Consider the following 16578-nt stretch of genomic DNA (forward strand, 5'->3'; position numbering starts at 1 on the left):
AGCAGCACTTCCTACACCTATATATGAGCTTTTTATGATATTTGCTTTTATAAGCTTCTCCTGGATGGACCCCAACATAAGAGAGACACCTGCTCCAATGTAAGAAACCCTTTGGAATAAGACTTCCATTTTGAGTAGGAGTCGAGTAAAGATTACATTCCCAAGACCTCCATGGGAACTGATAACCCCCAGAGAGCAAAAAGAGACATAAGCATGGGTAACTGACATCCTGGTTGGCAAGTTAAGACTTGAATGTTAGACAAGGCAAGTCCCCTGCCACAATCAAATATCCCGACCACTGGGAGCAGGATACGTGTACAACAAAGACATGTTCCTATAGGAAATCCCCATCCCTCAATCCTGATTGGTAGAATAACTTGGCACAGGTGTTTGTAGATCTAGGCTTAAAAAGCTCTATAGGATCTTGACATAAGGTCAGCTCCTGAGTCTGACCTGTGTCCCTGATTGGTCAGTTGTGGGGTGTGGCATTCAACAAACCATCCCTATGTGACTGAGATCAGGGTCTGAATGGTTTTTGCAGCGATTTCCCAGACCCAAACATTTAACAGTGGCCCTTAGATTTGGGGGTAACCGAGAGGGGTTTTAAAGTTTTTATGAGTATATTATTTCTACAGGTATAATCATTTACCCTACTGTAATTTTTTCTGGCTGACTAGTGAGAGTAACTTCCCAAGCCTCCGGGCACTTCCTAAAAGACTGGTGGTGATGTTGGCCACAAGAGGACATACCATGCCCCTAGACCTGTCAGGGTTCTCCCATTTGCAGGCCTGTTTGGTGGTAAAGGCATGAGAGAACCTCCTAGGCCTAGAAGCTGAGGCTTGGGAATTAATTCCCAGTCTTGTGGGACCTCTTGTTTCTTAAAATTGTTTTATCAACGAGGCATTTAAGTGGATTGTGATATTTATATGGTAACCTTTGGGGGGGGGAGCCTTCTGAGATGCTGGAAACCCATGAAGCCTCTATTGGAGCCATTTTTCCTCTTATTGTCAGGGCTGGGGACTGTCCCATTTTAAGTTTAAAGGCTCTAGTGGCTTGCCACCCTTGTCATAATGGAAGTGACAATCTCTGCTCCAGCCGAAGTCTCTATAGTACAGAGGACTGACTGTCTTGGGACGTGGTGGCATTTCTGGTGGAGGGGGACTCCTTAGGGCACTTGTCTTACAAGGGTCCCTTTTGCCACATTTAACGCAAACCCCTCTGTTTTAATTGTTGCTGGGAATCCCTGAGCAATGGAAGTGGTCTGATGGGATGCTGTCTCAATACCCTGAGTGGCTATTATCCACCTATCCTTGGGGGTTTGTCTTTGAGGCCTTAGCAGGCAAGCCTGCTCAGAAGCCATCCCCTCCCAAATGATGTTTTTCAGAAGGAGGCCCCTGGCTGCAGGGTCAGAAAATTTTCTTTCTGAGCTGGTTTTCATTCCTTAGAACTAAATAGCCAGAGTCTCTTCCAGCTTTTGGTGAGGGAAATGCAGGGAGGAGGGAGTGTCTCGTAAACTGGAGGGCAGGATGATTCTGTCCCAGGCTTGAAGTTCACAGAAGCACAACTGGTCGTAAATCCTGCTGGTTGGGCTGCTTGCTGGGCTCCCTTGGAAAAAGCTCTCTGACCAAAAAAGCTCATCATAGCCCCAGGTGATACCATTTCAGCCTGGATCCCCCCTGACCTGCTGGAGGTATTGGTGTCTGTAGAGAGCGCTGCATTGTGGGGAAAGCAGCTGGCTAGAGAGGGACTGCTGGTGTCTCCCAATCCTGGAGCAAGTTTAAAGCAGCAATTTGACTTTGGAGGAAAGATTTAGTCCAAGGGGCATGAATGCCATTCTCACTGACTACCTGCCTGAGCTCTTCTAAGTCTCCAATCTGATAAGGATTCTAGTTTAGAAGCTTAGCCCGGGTGACCAGGTAGACATTAGCCAGAAACTCTGGATATCTGGACCCACAGCTGAGTCTGGGATTCTGTAGAGCTGCTGGGTGGTAGAGGGAGGGGTCAGGGGAAGGCTGCCAGAAGTGCAATGAAAAAGGGGGTGTGTGAAAGTCAGATTAGTTGGGGCCAGAGTATGCTGCTAAGACTAAATAAGCAATTATTTTACGAATCTCCTGTAAGGCCTTTTCTAGGGCAGCAGGATCTGCAATAGGACGGTCCTTAGGACTGTTCTCTTCATCAGAGTCATCTGATAAGGCGCTGAACTGTCCTTGATGGGCCCTGGCTTAGAGAGACTCACACATGGTGGACTATAATGGCAGGAAATGGAGGAAGGGTGACTTCTCTTCCTGGTTTTCTTGGAAGTGGGCAAGTGATCTGAGTCTGCATATCAGAGTCATCAGGGCTACCCACCAGCCATCCAGGGGGACTGCCTCAAGGACCTCTTTCTGAATAGAAGCGCTTCCCTTCGGGTGAGTTTCATGCCAAAGGTCTTGAACATGGCCTGTAGCCCTCTAATTTTGGACTCCATTTGATATGATAAAGTATTTCCCATGATAGAGAAGGTTTGGAAATTTGGAAGCTAGAGGTGAATGTTGGGGCAGGAATGGGTGGGTGAGGCATATGAGTCCTAGACTCAATCCTGACCACAAATTTCAGAGAAACCAGAAACTGCTCTAAGGGCTTTTAACTGGTCATTGCCTTGCTGGGTTCATTTAAAAGAGAGAAAAGATAACCTGACACTCAGGCAGGCTTTGTGCCTTCTAGCAATGTTATGGAGTAACCTTAGCCAGAAGGTGTCAGGGGTCCCTTTACCAGACACAGTCCCTCATGGTGGTGAAACCAAAAGTAAGAGAGAGAAGGAAAAACATAGCTAGTTATGTAATCATATATTGATTCATGGGATTATAAACAATGGTCTGCCTGAAGATGCTCTCTTTCCCTAATGGGAATTAGAAAAAGCATGATTGGAAAAACTATGGAAAAGATATTTGAGAGGCTATATATGGATAGATCTTTGCACATGGGCAACTGACAGAAAGATACTTGTGTTCCATGTAAATGTTCATCAGAAGGTAACCTCAGTCTTGTAAGAACTCATAATCGATGTTTTTTTTAATGAATCCTATCTAGTTAGATAGGATGTCTATCTCTTTCCCTAGGCAACCCCTGTCATTGCCCAATAAGCATATTAACAATGTGGTCACGGTGGCAGTTGTGGACATTTTGCATGCACTCAACGACATAGACTTATACTGACCTTGCTACATCTAGTCCCGGGTGCTAAACTGACCACCAGAAGAGACCAACAATGACCCCCTAACTCATTCTTCAGGGTGACCAGCAACCTAGAGGCAGGCTGACTGTTTCACATCACTTGAGTCAGGGAATGAGCAACACATTGGCCTTGTGGGAATAGATACATATTTTGGGTGTGTATTTGCTTTTTATGTACATAGTCCTTCTGGGGAAACTACAACCCATGACTTGCTGAATGTTTTATCCTATTATGGTGTTATCCCACACAGCATTGCTTCTGATCAAGAGCTTTGCTTCATAGCCTACAATGTGAAGCTTGTCATCTTCATTGAAGTCCCTGGTCTTTCAATGTTCCCCACCATCTCAAAGCAACTGGCTTGATAGAATAGTAAATGGGCCTTTTAAAGAAAAATAGCATCAACTTTATGACAACATGTTGTGGTTTGCCCTGGAGTTATCTGTATTTTGATGCTAATTCCACTGCCCCAAGGACAGCTGCCTAGTCACCTACTCAGGACTCAGATGACTTCACCAGAACCTTCTCCCCATTGAATTTGTAAAGTACAGGTGAGGGCAGGTACAGGATAGAAGGAGGCCTGTCATTGGAGGAGAAGGAAGGATGGGAGGGAGAAAAGACTGAAGGAAGAGGAGAAGACTGGAACAGAAAGAGGAGAAACAGGAGGGACAGAGAGGGTAGTCATGGTAGAGAGAAAATGAAGCTGACATTAAGATTTTGCTCTGTGTATTTACAGGTTGTTATTAATTTTCTTAAGGGATGGATGTATACTGGGCTTTGTATGTTTAGGTGGGCAATTATATCTTATCAATTGGGTCAAAGGTTATTGTGTTATATGTTCTTTTATGTGACGGTTTGAGTGTAGGAAAGTGCAGCGGCTGGAAACACTGGGCTGCCACAGAATTGGGATGTGTTTTTCTGGCATGGAAACCTGCCTTGGGAACTAGATAGGTAGAGAGATTGCTGCCAGGTTCAGAGAGAGGTCTTCGGCAGTGTAATATGGGATGGAGCAAAACGGAGGAGAGGCTTTGCTGACTGAGACTTAAGATATCTAGAAGATATCTTGGAGCAATGTGGTGTAGACCTAGTGGAGATAAAAGACAGCACTTTTATTTTTTATATTTTTACAACAACAACAACAGCTTTGATTTTTTTTTTGGAAGATTTTCTTTTCGGGGGGGGTCTGCTTTATTTATTGAGTTCTTATATCTATCACCTTTCAAACCCCTATTCCACCCTAATCCCTTCCAATTCCACAACACTAAGTAGGAGAGAAAGGAGATTAGAGAGGAAAGGGAGCATAGATCTCTTTAGACTACTTCCTGCTATTTAGGGGCATGGTTGTTTCTTGGGGCAAGTTCAATCTTTGTAGTTAGGATAGCTCCAATTTCTTCTTCTAGTCTCTTTGCTCATGACCACTTGACAAACCTGCAGCACTAGTAACCACCAGCAGCAGCCTCCTCAGAGCACATGCTGGCCACTCCTTATATCCTTTCAAAAGTTCCAAGGATTGAACACTTGCAGAAGCTATCTGCAGCAGGCAAAACCACACCCCTGCTAGAGCAAGAGGCAAATCATAATCACCTGCTGTGAAGCAGCCTCTTACCCCTCACCTGGGATTAAAATTAAAACATTCACATAACATAACTGTGTATTTGAAGAGACCAAAATTCTTGCTACAGGAGGGACCCACTGTTTGGGCCTAGCTCTGTTGCTGCTCTCAGTAGCTCCATGGTCACAGGCTCAAGGTTTCAAGTCAGGAGACCTCAGTTCAGGTACTGCATCTTCTTATTCCCTACACCACCGGGACACAAGGCATGACCTCTGGGACCCTTAAGACAAGGATGCCTCATCTATAAATGATATGATTGTTCCTATGCTATCACAACTGGGAGGGAATGATGGATAAAAAGTCACTAGCCTTGGAGAAATAATGGGTCTGACTAGCCGTTAGTGACACCCGCACTTGAGAGCATGTTGCTTATGATCTGAGCCCTGAGGCAGCCATGATGAAGCTTCACAACTCAGATTTAAGCCTCAGACATCTGTTGTCTCATAGCCTTCAAGGTCAAGGTGTTGGTACAGGACTGCTGCTTAGGGCTATGAGGGAGAGCCTGCCTCAGGCTGTTCCCTGGTTTCTTGCTGACAATCTTTGAGGTTTCCATCACTTGTAGAGAATTACTTTAGTCTCTACTCTCATCTCTGCAGGACATCTTCCTTGTGTGTCTTTGGTCAGATTTCCCCCTTTTATCAGTGTAGTGAGAGTTAGAGACACATCATTCCAGTATAAGCTTCTGTCAGTGTCACCAATAACACCTGCTGGGAACTGAATCTTGTTCCTCTGCACTGAGTCATCTAGTCCAAGGCAGGGCCATTAAAGTTGAGCTGGGTAGAGGTATTCATTTACCATCCCAGCTCCACAGAGGCAGAAACAGGAGAATCAGGAGTTCAAAGCCAGATTAGACTACTAGGCCAGGCTGTGGTCTGGAAACAATGGCTGCCTATGAACAGAAGGTTCAAGAATCCAGGAGTTGTTCAGTCCATGAGGCTGGATGCCTCAGCTGATCTTCAGAATACGTTGGAATCCTGAAGATGTAGGCTCTAATGCCAGCAAAGGAATGGACTTGACAGTGAGCGTAAGAGCAAGGGATCCAGAGCAAAAGCTTCCTTTTTCCATGTTCTATATATAGGCCACCAGCAGAGGATGTGGCCCAGATTAGAGGTGTGTCATTCCACCTCAAAAGACAGTCTGCAATCCAACTTCCAACAATGGTCAGCAGCAGCTGTGAATGGAAGTCCAAGGATCTCGCAGTTGCTCAATCCCACAAGGCAGGCAGGTGAAGAAGAGAGCAGAAGAGTTTTCTAGAGGACTGTATATGCTCTGAGTGACCAATACATGGTACTTTTTTTTCTCATATAGCTAGAAGAGGAAAAGGTACCACTCAATTGTCCCTACTTGACTCACTGTCAAAACTTTTGCTCTGATGACCTAGCACTTAGTGCTTCTACCAGGAGACACAGCAAACATTCCATTGAACTAGAAGCTAAGACTTCCCCTTGGCTACTTTAGCCACCTGATGCCTCTGACTCAACAGGCCTAAGAAAGAAATTACAGAGTTAGGATGTATGATTGATCTCATTTACTAAGGGGAAATTGGACTGATTCTCCACAATAAAAGTAAGAAACATTATGTGTGGAAAGAAGGAATGCAAAGTGCAGAGATTTTTTTAGGATGACTCCTGCTATTATCATACCCTGTGATCAAGGACAGATAAGGAACCACAGCAATCGAATCCAGGAGAGATCACGAGCAAATCAGCTCTTAAGAATGTCTATGTGGGTCGATGCTGCAAGTAAAGAACCAAGACCTGTCAAGGTGATTAGCAGGACGGAGGGCATGTGGAATGGGCAGTGGAAGGCAGTTGGTTAAAAGCATCCATGTGCCCATGTGACCAGTTACAGATATGGGAAGTATAATTGTGGTGGACAGTTCTGTTGTACTGGGTTGAGAATACATTTTTGGACTAGCAAGATGGCTCAGCAGGTAAAGGCCCTTGCTTCCTAGTCTGACGATCCAAGTTTAATTCCTGGAACCTTCATGACGGGAGGAGGAAGCAGACTCCTATAAGTTGTCCTCTGACTGTACATGCACTGTAATGTGTATACTATCCCACAGACTGGAACCCTAAACAAATGTAAAGTAAAAGTTAGAGGATGTCTTTTCGCTTATATAGTACACATTTTAAGCAATCACTTGTGTTTTCTTCACTCTAGCTCTTGAGGAATGGAAGACAGACCAAGGGAACATTAGTAGTGAGTGTCCTAAATCTATATTATTGCGTTTGAGTCATGGTATACTAAAGGAGTAAGTATTCCTCAAGGGACGTTTCCATCTGTTCTGGGGGAAGAATAGTGCATTTTCAATATTGTTAAAACAGTTACGTCAGAATTAGGGTCTTCTTGTCTTCATCTGAACACTCAGCATGACCCAGGATCTCTGCTTGGTTATCGGGTTGACAAGGAATGAATTTGTAATGGACAAACTTGGTTGGATGTGGAATCAACTGTGATGTGATGCTGGGTGAGCCTGTGGTGGTATTTTCTGGAAGGATTAACTGAGTGGGGAAGATGTTTCCCTGTATGGGCAGCACCTCAGGCCGCCCACAGATAAAGACATTCAAGGACCTGCTTTTCCTTGATCACCTCTGCTCCTTGATGGTAAGTACATGCACCCTGTTGTCATCCTGTACTAATGTCTAAACCCAACTCCTTTGGTGTTTTGACCTGATCTAAAGACCAACAGCTCTTCAAAACTTATTATTAAATGCAAAGCAAAAGTAATCATTTGTACAGAATTTGTAAGTGATCAAGACCCACAGTTCCAAAGACAGTATGATGGTCAGTGCGCTAGCCTCCAAGAAGTTCTTTCCAAGAAAAGCCCCTGCTGATTCATTTTTGACTATCAAGAAAACAATTTAATATCAAATTTTGGTTATGAAGGCTTCAAGAGTGCATATGGGAAAAACATGAAGGCATCGGTTTTTATTCAGAAGTTTGACAATAAAATGAAAGTAGCAGAAAATATTTCATAATGAACAAGGATATACCACAATATCTTAGAGGATTAAGAAAAGGTCCAGACTGAACCACCAACCAAAGAACATCACAGGCTGGACCTAGGCCTCCCCACACATACATAGCAGACATGCAGCTTGGTCTTCATGTGTGTCTTCCAACAACTGGAATGGGGGGGGGAATATCCCTAAAGTTGTTGCCTGTCTGTGGGCTATGTTGTTCTAGCTGGGCTGCTTTGTCTGGCCTCAGTGGGAGAGGATGTGCCTAGCCTCACAGACCTGATATGCCAGAGTAGGGAGATACCTGGGGGAAGGGGAGGGGAGGGGGAAGCATTATGTGTGTGGGGTGACTGGGAGGGGACAGTGAGTGGGATGTAAAACGAATAAGAAAAAACAAACAAACAAATAGAAAGGCCCCAATAAAAGAGGAAGAGTTGGGGGTAAGAGTAGGATGAGCCTAAGACAGGCATGGCTGGAAAAGCCAGATCCAAGACACAGCATAGCTCATGCCAAGCAGCAAGACCTTCTGAGAACTGGAGATGGGGTAGCGCATGCTAGTAAGATGGACTGTTGTAGCGTAGACAACGATAAGTTCTTGGAAAGGAACAAGAAGGTAGAAAATTACAGGTCTTCAGCATAGCGATAGCGTAGCACGCCTCAAAAGATTGTAGTGACAAATTACTAGAGAATTGAAAGAGTTCGATTGGGCAATGTGTCTAAATGCATCTGAAGCTGAGCTCTTCAACCCAAACACTATTTTATAAAGAGATAGGAGCACAAGACGAGAGCTATAAACAGGTTTCCCTCAGCTGATCCCAGAGTGCATGTTGGGAGCACGTAGTTCTCATGTTTAAGTCACGGTCTAGCTCACCACACATGGCTCCTAAATCCTAACAAACCTCTTTGTCTGGTGCTTACCTAGAAAACAACAACAAAACAAAACAAAACAAAACAAAAAACAAGAAAACCCACGTAACTTATTTTTGTTCTTTAAATGGACAATATTTATTTTTTGGCTTCTGGTATCCAACCCTTTTTCTACTTGTTGTTGGTATCCTGAGCCCATCAGTGGAATTTCCCATAAGTTTTCCCGGAAAAAGAATCCCTAACTTTCCCCTTTCATGGAGTATCACAGTGAATGATGTAGAAAACTGGATATTTTCTGTTACTGTTCTCGGGCATAACTAGCCAAAAGAATTCTTTCTAGTCCCTGGAGAAAACACTGGCCATGTTGGATCTCCGGAGGGGTGGGACGGACATTCATGTAACAGATGCAAAAATTGCTTCAGAGGAATTGAAATGTAATATCAGATGCTTTCTGTGTGGGTTTTGCCTGACGCAATGACCCCAGAGACTAATCTCCACACCCAGTGACCCTGGTACATCACCACAGGGCTTCACCAAATACTGAGAGCAGCCTGAACGTTCTGAAAATTGCAATACCTACAGGCTACATGTGGATTGCTACAGAACCACTAAGATCACCTTATAAGGAAATACAAAATATAGCATTTAGAATATCAATTGATATATTATTAATATCATATAATTTTGCTAGTGTGACTCCAAGATATCTACTCATTAGTAGCCTTAGAAATATGGCCAAAACTATTGTGAGCAGTGTAGATTAAATGGTTTATTTATGCTTTTTATTTATTATAAAATTTTCACAATTAACATATGTAGTCATTTAAATTACATTTTTGGGGGGAGAGGGAGCACCCATCGCTCCTCCAAATAAAAAAAAATCAGTGGTCATTAATTGGAATGCTGGGCCACTCATTTACTCTTCTGTAGCATCACTGGCCCCGCAAATTCAGATTCACTTTCAGCCAAGTTAATGCTGCCCAACAGCCATTTGCACCTGTAAAATACATGGGAAGTGTGGAGATGTGGGCTTGTAAATTAGATTCGAATACTTAGCAAAAAGTAACTGTGGATTTTCTCATTGTTTCATTCTTTCTTTAAAATACGCTTGACAATTGCAAAATTTAATCTTTGAGCTTCCTGTGCATAAGGGAGGAGGCAAGTTTAAAGTCTATCTTTTTTTTTTTTAAACTGGATATTTTTTTCATTTACATTTCAAATGTTACTCCCTTTCCCAGTTTCCCGGTCATAAGCCTCCTATACCATACCCCACTCCTTCTTCTATAAGGGCGTTCCCCTCCCCAACTACCTCCCCTTCTCGACCCCCACCCAACATTCACCTACACTGGGAGTCCAACCTTGAGAGGACCAAGGGCTTCTCCTTCCATTGCTGCCCAACAAGGCCATCCTCTCCTCTGCTACATATGCAGCTGGAGCCATGGGTCCATGTATAGTCTTTGAGTTGTGCTTTAGTCCCTGGGGGCTCTGGTTGGTTAGCATTGTTGTTGTTATGGGGCTGCAAGCCCTTTCAGCTCTTTCAATCCTTTCTCTAATTACTCCAATTGGGGTCGTGTACTCAGTTCAATGGTTTGCTGCTAGCATTTCTCTCTGTATTTGACATGCTCTGGCTGTGTCTTTCAGGAGACATCTATATCTGGTTCCTGTCAGCATGCACTTCTTAGCTTCATCAATCTTATCTAGTTTTGGTAGAGATATATATGTCACATGTGGGACAGGCTCTGAATGGCTGTTTCTTCAGTCTCTGCTTCAAACTTTGCCTCCATATCCCCTTCTATGAATATTTTTGTTCCCCTTTTTAATAAGGAGTGAAGCATCTGCACTTTGGTCATCCTTCTTCTTGAGCTTCATGTGGTCTGTGGATTGTATCTTGGGTAATTCAAGCTTTTGGGTTAATATCCACTTATCAGTGAGTGCATACCATGTGTGTTTTTCTGTGATTGGGTTACCTCACTCAGGATGATATTTTCTAATTCAATCTATTTGCCTATGAATTTCATGAAGTCATTGTTTTTGATAGCTGAGTAGTACTCCATTGTGTAGATGTACAACATTTTTTTGAGTCCATACCTCTGTTGAAGGGTATCTGGGTTCTTTCCAGCTTCTGGCTATTATAAATAAGGCTGCTATGAACATAGTGAAGCATGTGTCTTTGTTATATGTTGGGGCATCTTTTGGGTATATGCCCAAGAGAGGTATAGCTGAGTCCTCAGGTAGTTCAATGTCCAATTTTCTGAGGAACCTCCAGACTGATTTCCAGAATGGTTGTACCAGTCTGCAATCCCACCAACAATGGGGGAGTGTTCCTCTTTCTCCACATCCTCACCAGCATCTGCTGTCACCTGAGTTTTTGATCTTAGCCATTCTCACTGGTGTGAGGTGAAATCTCAGGGTTGTTTTGATTTGCAAAACATACTGATGACTAAGGATGTTGAGTGTTTCTTTAGGTGTTTCTCAGCTGTTCGATATTCCTCAGCTGAGAATTTTTTTTAGCTCTGTTCCCCGTTTTTTTCTTTTTCTTTTTTAATTAGATATATTTCTTTACTTACATTTCAAACATTATTCCCCTTCCCGGTTTCCTGTCCATAAGCCCCCATTCCCTCTCCTCCCCCCCCCATATTGGTATCCCCTATACCTCCCCCTTATTGCCCCCCATATTCCCCTGCATGGGGGTCCAACCTTGGCAGGACGAAGGGCTTCCCCTTCCCCTGGTGCCCCAACATGGCTATTCTCTGCTACATATGCAGTTGGAGCCCTTGTACTCCATTTTTTTTTCTTTTTTCTTTTTTTCTGAGCTGGCGACCGAACCCAGGGCCTTGCACTTGCTAGGCAAGCTCTCTACCACTGAGCTAAATCCCCAACCCTTGTACTCCATTTTTTAATAGGGTTCTTTGGCTCTCTGGAGTCTAACTTCTTGAGTTCTTTGTATATTTTGGATATAAGGCCTCTATCTGTTGTAGGATTGGTAAAGATCTTTTCCCAAGCTGTTGGTTGCCGTTTTGTCCTAATGACAGTGTCCTTTGCCTTACAGAAGCTTTGCAGTTTTATGAGGTCCCATTTGTCTATTCTTGATCTTAGAGCATAAGCCATTGGTGTTTTGCTCAGGAAATTAAAATTACATTTTAATACCCTAGTAATATGGATATAAATAAAAAAATAACACTCCAGAGTCAATCGTCTTTCATGTTTTCTAATAAATCATGATTCTAGCACATCCTAAAATACGGTCTTATAACTTTTTAACTTATGACTCAAACAATTGAAGGTTAAATTTATGAAACATGTTTAACAATTTATTTGATTACTTGGTGTGATGCTTTACAAGAAACTATTGGTTAAAAGTAAATTTTATTTTTGCATCAGTTTTGTGATTCAGACACTCAGACTTGAACAGAAATTCCCCTATTTGACTACTCCTTTATTGGAGAGGAACACACATGACATCTGTCTTAGTAATCCTGTGCCTGCCTGCAGGAGGCAAATCCAGAAATCAATGTTATATAAAAATGACATTTAGCCCTGGCAGGAAAAAAATGTTCAATGGGTTATGCTTTTCATAGATCTCTGAGAATCTAACTGACTTATTTTCATTATTGTAGTTCATATTTCTGGTATAGGCATTCAACACAGTAGAGCTCACATGGAATTATTCTACATTAAAATTTGTTACAACACATGTTACGACATTAGAGAGTTAAAAACAATATGATACAAATGTTCAACTTGGATAAGCCAGGAAATATTATATTATCAGATATTTTATATCAATAAAAACATGATGTGTTACGTAACGTATATAAATATAGATTACTATGCACTTGGTGATACACTCATTTTTACAAAAATAATGTATTATTATCTCAAATCAAAACATATTCCAGAAAAATCTCACATGTAAACATTTAAAATGCTTAAGAGCTGTGATTATTAGAACAGAATTCAGACAAATATATTTATTTCCCAAGTATAATGCTAAAGAAAGAAGTCACAGACTTTGGGGCTGGGAGGACTATTCAGCGATGAAGAGTTTACTCTGCATTGATAGGGTCTTCTTTACAATCCCTAGCATGCAAGGAAATGTCATACACTTAAAACATGTATGATAAAATAAAGAGTACAGTGGTTTTTAAAGGATAAACCAAGGTAAAACCAAGCAGAAACCAAAGGTAAAACGTTTGTACCAGACAGAAAATAAAATATGCTATTGTATGTAGGGTGATGTCTAGGTGAAGGTTGGCACAAGTTAAGGCAAGTTCTGCGATTGGACAATAAAAAAGCAAAGAGGGAACAAAGTTTTTGTAAGGCAGCAGAGAAGAGGGGGAAAAAAAGAACCAAGGCGGAGGCAGAGAATGACGACCCAGATCTTTGTGGCCTTAAATGGCCACAGGTAATTATGAATATTTCTTAAGTGATGAATTTCTATAGGTCAATTTATCTTAACTAAGTGGTCGGTTTATATCATTAGCAATTGGTTGTGAGTTTATTGTGTGGATGTATTGTGGGATGAGAATTTAACATATAAATCTGATGGCTAAATTATAAACTTTTGAGTCTTGATTTTTTTTCCCATCTTTATTAACTTGAGTATTTCTTATTTACATTTCGATTATTATTCCCCTTCCTGGTTTCTGGGCCAACATCCCCCTAACCCCTCCCCTTCTAGATGGGTGTTCCCCTCCCCATCCTCCCCCCATTACTGCCCCCCCAACAATCACGTTCACTGGGGGTTCAGTCTTGGCAGAACCAAGGGCTTCCCCTTCCACTGGTGCTCTTACTAGACTATTCATTGCTACCTATGAGGTTGGAGCCCAGGGTCAGTCCCTGTATAGTCTTTGGGTAGTGGCTTAGTCCCTGGAAGCTCTGGTTGCTTGGCATTGTTGTTCATAAGGGGTCTCAAGCCCCTTCAAGCTCTTCCAGTCCTTTCTCTGATTCCCTCAACGGGGGTCCCGTTCTCAGTTCAGTGATTTGCTGCTGGCATTCACCTATGTATTTGCTGTATTCTGGCTGTGTCTCTCAGGAGAGATCTACATTTGGTTCCTGTCGGCCTGCACTTTTTTGCTTCATCCATCGTATCTAATTGGGTGGCTGTATATGTATGGGCCACATGTGGAGCAGGCTCTGAATGGGTGTTCCTTCTGCCTCTGTTTTAATCTTTGCCTCTCTATTCCCTCCCAAGGGTATTCTTGTTCCCCTTTTAAAGAAGGAATGAAGCATTCACATTTTGATCATCCTTCTTGAGTTTCATGTGTTCTGTGCATCTAGGGTAATTCAAGCATTTGGGCTAATGTCCACTTATCAATGAGTGCATACCATGTGTGTTTTTCTGTGATTGGGTTACCTCACTCAGAATGATATTTTCCAGTTCCATCCATTTGCCTATGAATTTCATAAAGTCATTGTTTTTGATAGCTGAGTAATATTCCATTGTGTAGATGTACCACATTTTCTGTATCCATTCCTCTGTTGAAGGGTATCTGGGTTCTTTCCAGCTTCTGGCTATTATAAATAAGGCTGCTATGAACATAGTGGAGCACGTGTCTTTTTTATATGTTGGGGCATCTTTTGGGTATATGCCCAAGAGAGGTATAGCTGAGTCCTCAGGTAGTTCAATGTCCAATTTTCTGAGGAACCTCCAGACTGATTTCCAGAATGGTTGTACCAGTCTGCAATCCCACCTTTGAGTCTTGATTTTAATGGGTTGCTGGGACCAGAGAGTTCCCAGCTGGCAAGAGACAGCCAGGAGAGGACGGCTAGCAATGGGGGTAGAGACTGCTGGTGCTAAAGGATAGCTAGAGGGAGCATGGCACAGTGACACACTAGAACCGGCTGCCACTAAGACGAAAATACCCTGCAGATGCCATGTGTCTCTATGGTGCTGGCACTAGCGTGGGATAAAAGATTCTAATTTTGATATTTACCACAACGATTGTATTTTGTAAGACATTCCATTAAATTATTAAGAAGTAGTTCCCTAGTAAGGTGAAGGTTGTGGACATTACATACACACACACACACACACACACACACACACACACACACACACAGATACACACATACATACACAGTCACATTTACACACACTCACATTTACACACACTCACAGATACTCAACACACCACACATGCATACACACACCTTTATTATTATTTACTCTCTTATATATTATATCCCAACCAGTTTCTCTTCCCTCCACTTCTCCCAGTACTTACCTCCCTTCTCCCCAGCATCCCAGCATCCCATAGCATATATGGAGAGCCTAGCACAGACCAAAGCAGGCTCCATAACTGCCTCTTTAGTCTTGTGAGCATCTATTAGCCCTGCTCAGCTGATTCTCCGAGCCCTGTCCTTCTGGTGTTCTTGACCCTTCTGACTCGTGCAGTCCCTTCTCGTCCTTCCTTAGGCCCCCTCAATTGTGCAGATTGATTGGCTGTGGGTCTCTGCATCTGTCTTCATCAGTTGCTGGCTGAAGCCACTCTAATGGTCACACCCCCATCTATGAGAATAGCAGAATAACATGATCATTTCATTGACCTTTTGTTTTGTTTATTGCCAGTCTTTTTGGCACCATCCTAGGTCTCTGGACTATCCATTCTCTGATTTCTGGCCCTCTAGGCAGTGTCAGCCATGGGCTCCCTCTAGTGGCGTGGGCCTTAGGTATGGATCGTTATTGGTTGGTCACTCTTCACAGGTTCTGTGCCACGATTACCCAGCACATCTTGTAGGCGGGACACATTGTAGGCTCACAGGGTTTTTTGTGGGTTGGTGTCCCGGTTTTACCACTAGAAGCCTTTTCTGGTTACAGAAGAAGGCTGGTTCAGGCTCCACACCCCCATTACAAGGAGTCCTTGCTATGGTCACCCTCATAGATCCCAGGGAATTTCCACTGCACTAGGTTCCTACATCACCGCAAGTGCACCCCAATTCCAGTACTTTCTCCCCACACTTCTTTACTCCACCCCTCACTTCCCATCTGATCCCTCCTGCTCCCATCCCCATTTGCCCTCTCTACCTGCAAAATCTATTTTATTTCCCCTTCCCAGGGAGATGCATGTGTCTGCCCTCCCCTTAAGCTCTCCTTATTAGCTTCTCTGGGCCTGTGGCTTGTATCATGGTTGAGCTTTACTTCCCAGTCAATTCAATACATACCATGTTTGTCTTCGCTTCCAGGGTCTGCTGTATGTCACTCAGGATGAATGTTTCTAGTTCCATCCATTTGCCTGCAGATTTTATGATGTCATTTTTTTAACAGCTGAGTAATTCTCCGCCGTGTAAATTTAGTACATTTCTTTATCCACTCTTTGGTTCAGGGGAACATCTAGGTTGTTTCCAGTTCCTAGCTATTATGAATAAAGCCACTATGAACACAGATGAGCACGTGTCCTTGTGGAACGATAGGATGTCCTTTGAGGATACGCCTAAGAATGATATAGCTGGCTCTTGAGTTTTTTATCTATTTTGGAAATCAGCCCTCTGTCAGACGTGAAGTTGGTGAAAAATTTTTCCCATTCTGCGAGCTGCCATTTTGTCCTATAATAGTGCCCCTTGCCTTACAGAAGCTTTTCAGTTTCATGAGGTCCCATGTGTCAATCGTTGATCTTAGTACCTGTTCTGTTGGTGTTCTGTTCAGGAAGTTGTCTCCTGTGCCAATGTGTTCAAAGTTATTCCCCATTTTCTCTTCTATCAGGCTCAGTGTATCTTGATTTATGTTGCGGTCTTTGATCCACTTGGACTTAAGTTTTGTGCAGGGTGATAGATATGGATCTATTTACATTCTTCTACATGCAATCAGACCAACACCATTTGTTGAAGATGCTTTCTTCTTTCCATTGTGTATGTCTGGCTTCTTTATCAAAAATCAGGTATCTATAGGACACATACACACACCTTTTTAAAAACGTTGAGGTATT

General features: G+C 42.9%; 1 protein-coding gene across 3 annotated transcripts in view; it reads left to right on the plus strand.

Moving 5' to 3' along the window:
* Positions 1-1654: 1654 nt before the first annotated feature.
* Positions 1655-16578, plus strand: part of Tslp (thymic stromal lymphopoietin) — a 46726-nt gene continuing 31802 nt past the window's right edge. The window contains exons 1-3 of one of the 3 annotated variants that reach the window (XM_087593522.1): positions 1655-1690; positions 2302-2408; positions 6987-7025. The gene's annotated coding sequence lies outside the window, so the exon portion shown is untranslated. Of the gene's footprint in view, positions 1691-2060; positions 2409-6986; positions 7026-16578 lie in introns of those variants that run through there. The other 2 variants (XM_087593523.1, XM_087593524.1) reach the window with 2 other exon arrangements.

The sequence above is a fragment of the Rattus norvegicus genome, chromosome 18, assembly GCF_021556685.1.
Source record: "Rattus norvegicus strain SHRSP/BbbUtx chromosome 18, alternate assembly SHRSP_T2T, whole genome shotgun sequence".
Taxonomy (NCBI): Eukaryota; Metazoa; Chordata; class Mammalia; order Rodentia; family Muridae; genus Rattus; species Rattus norvegicus.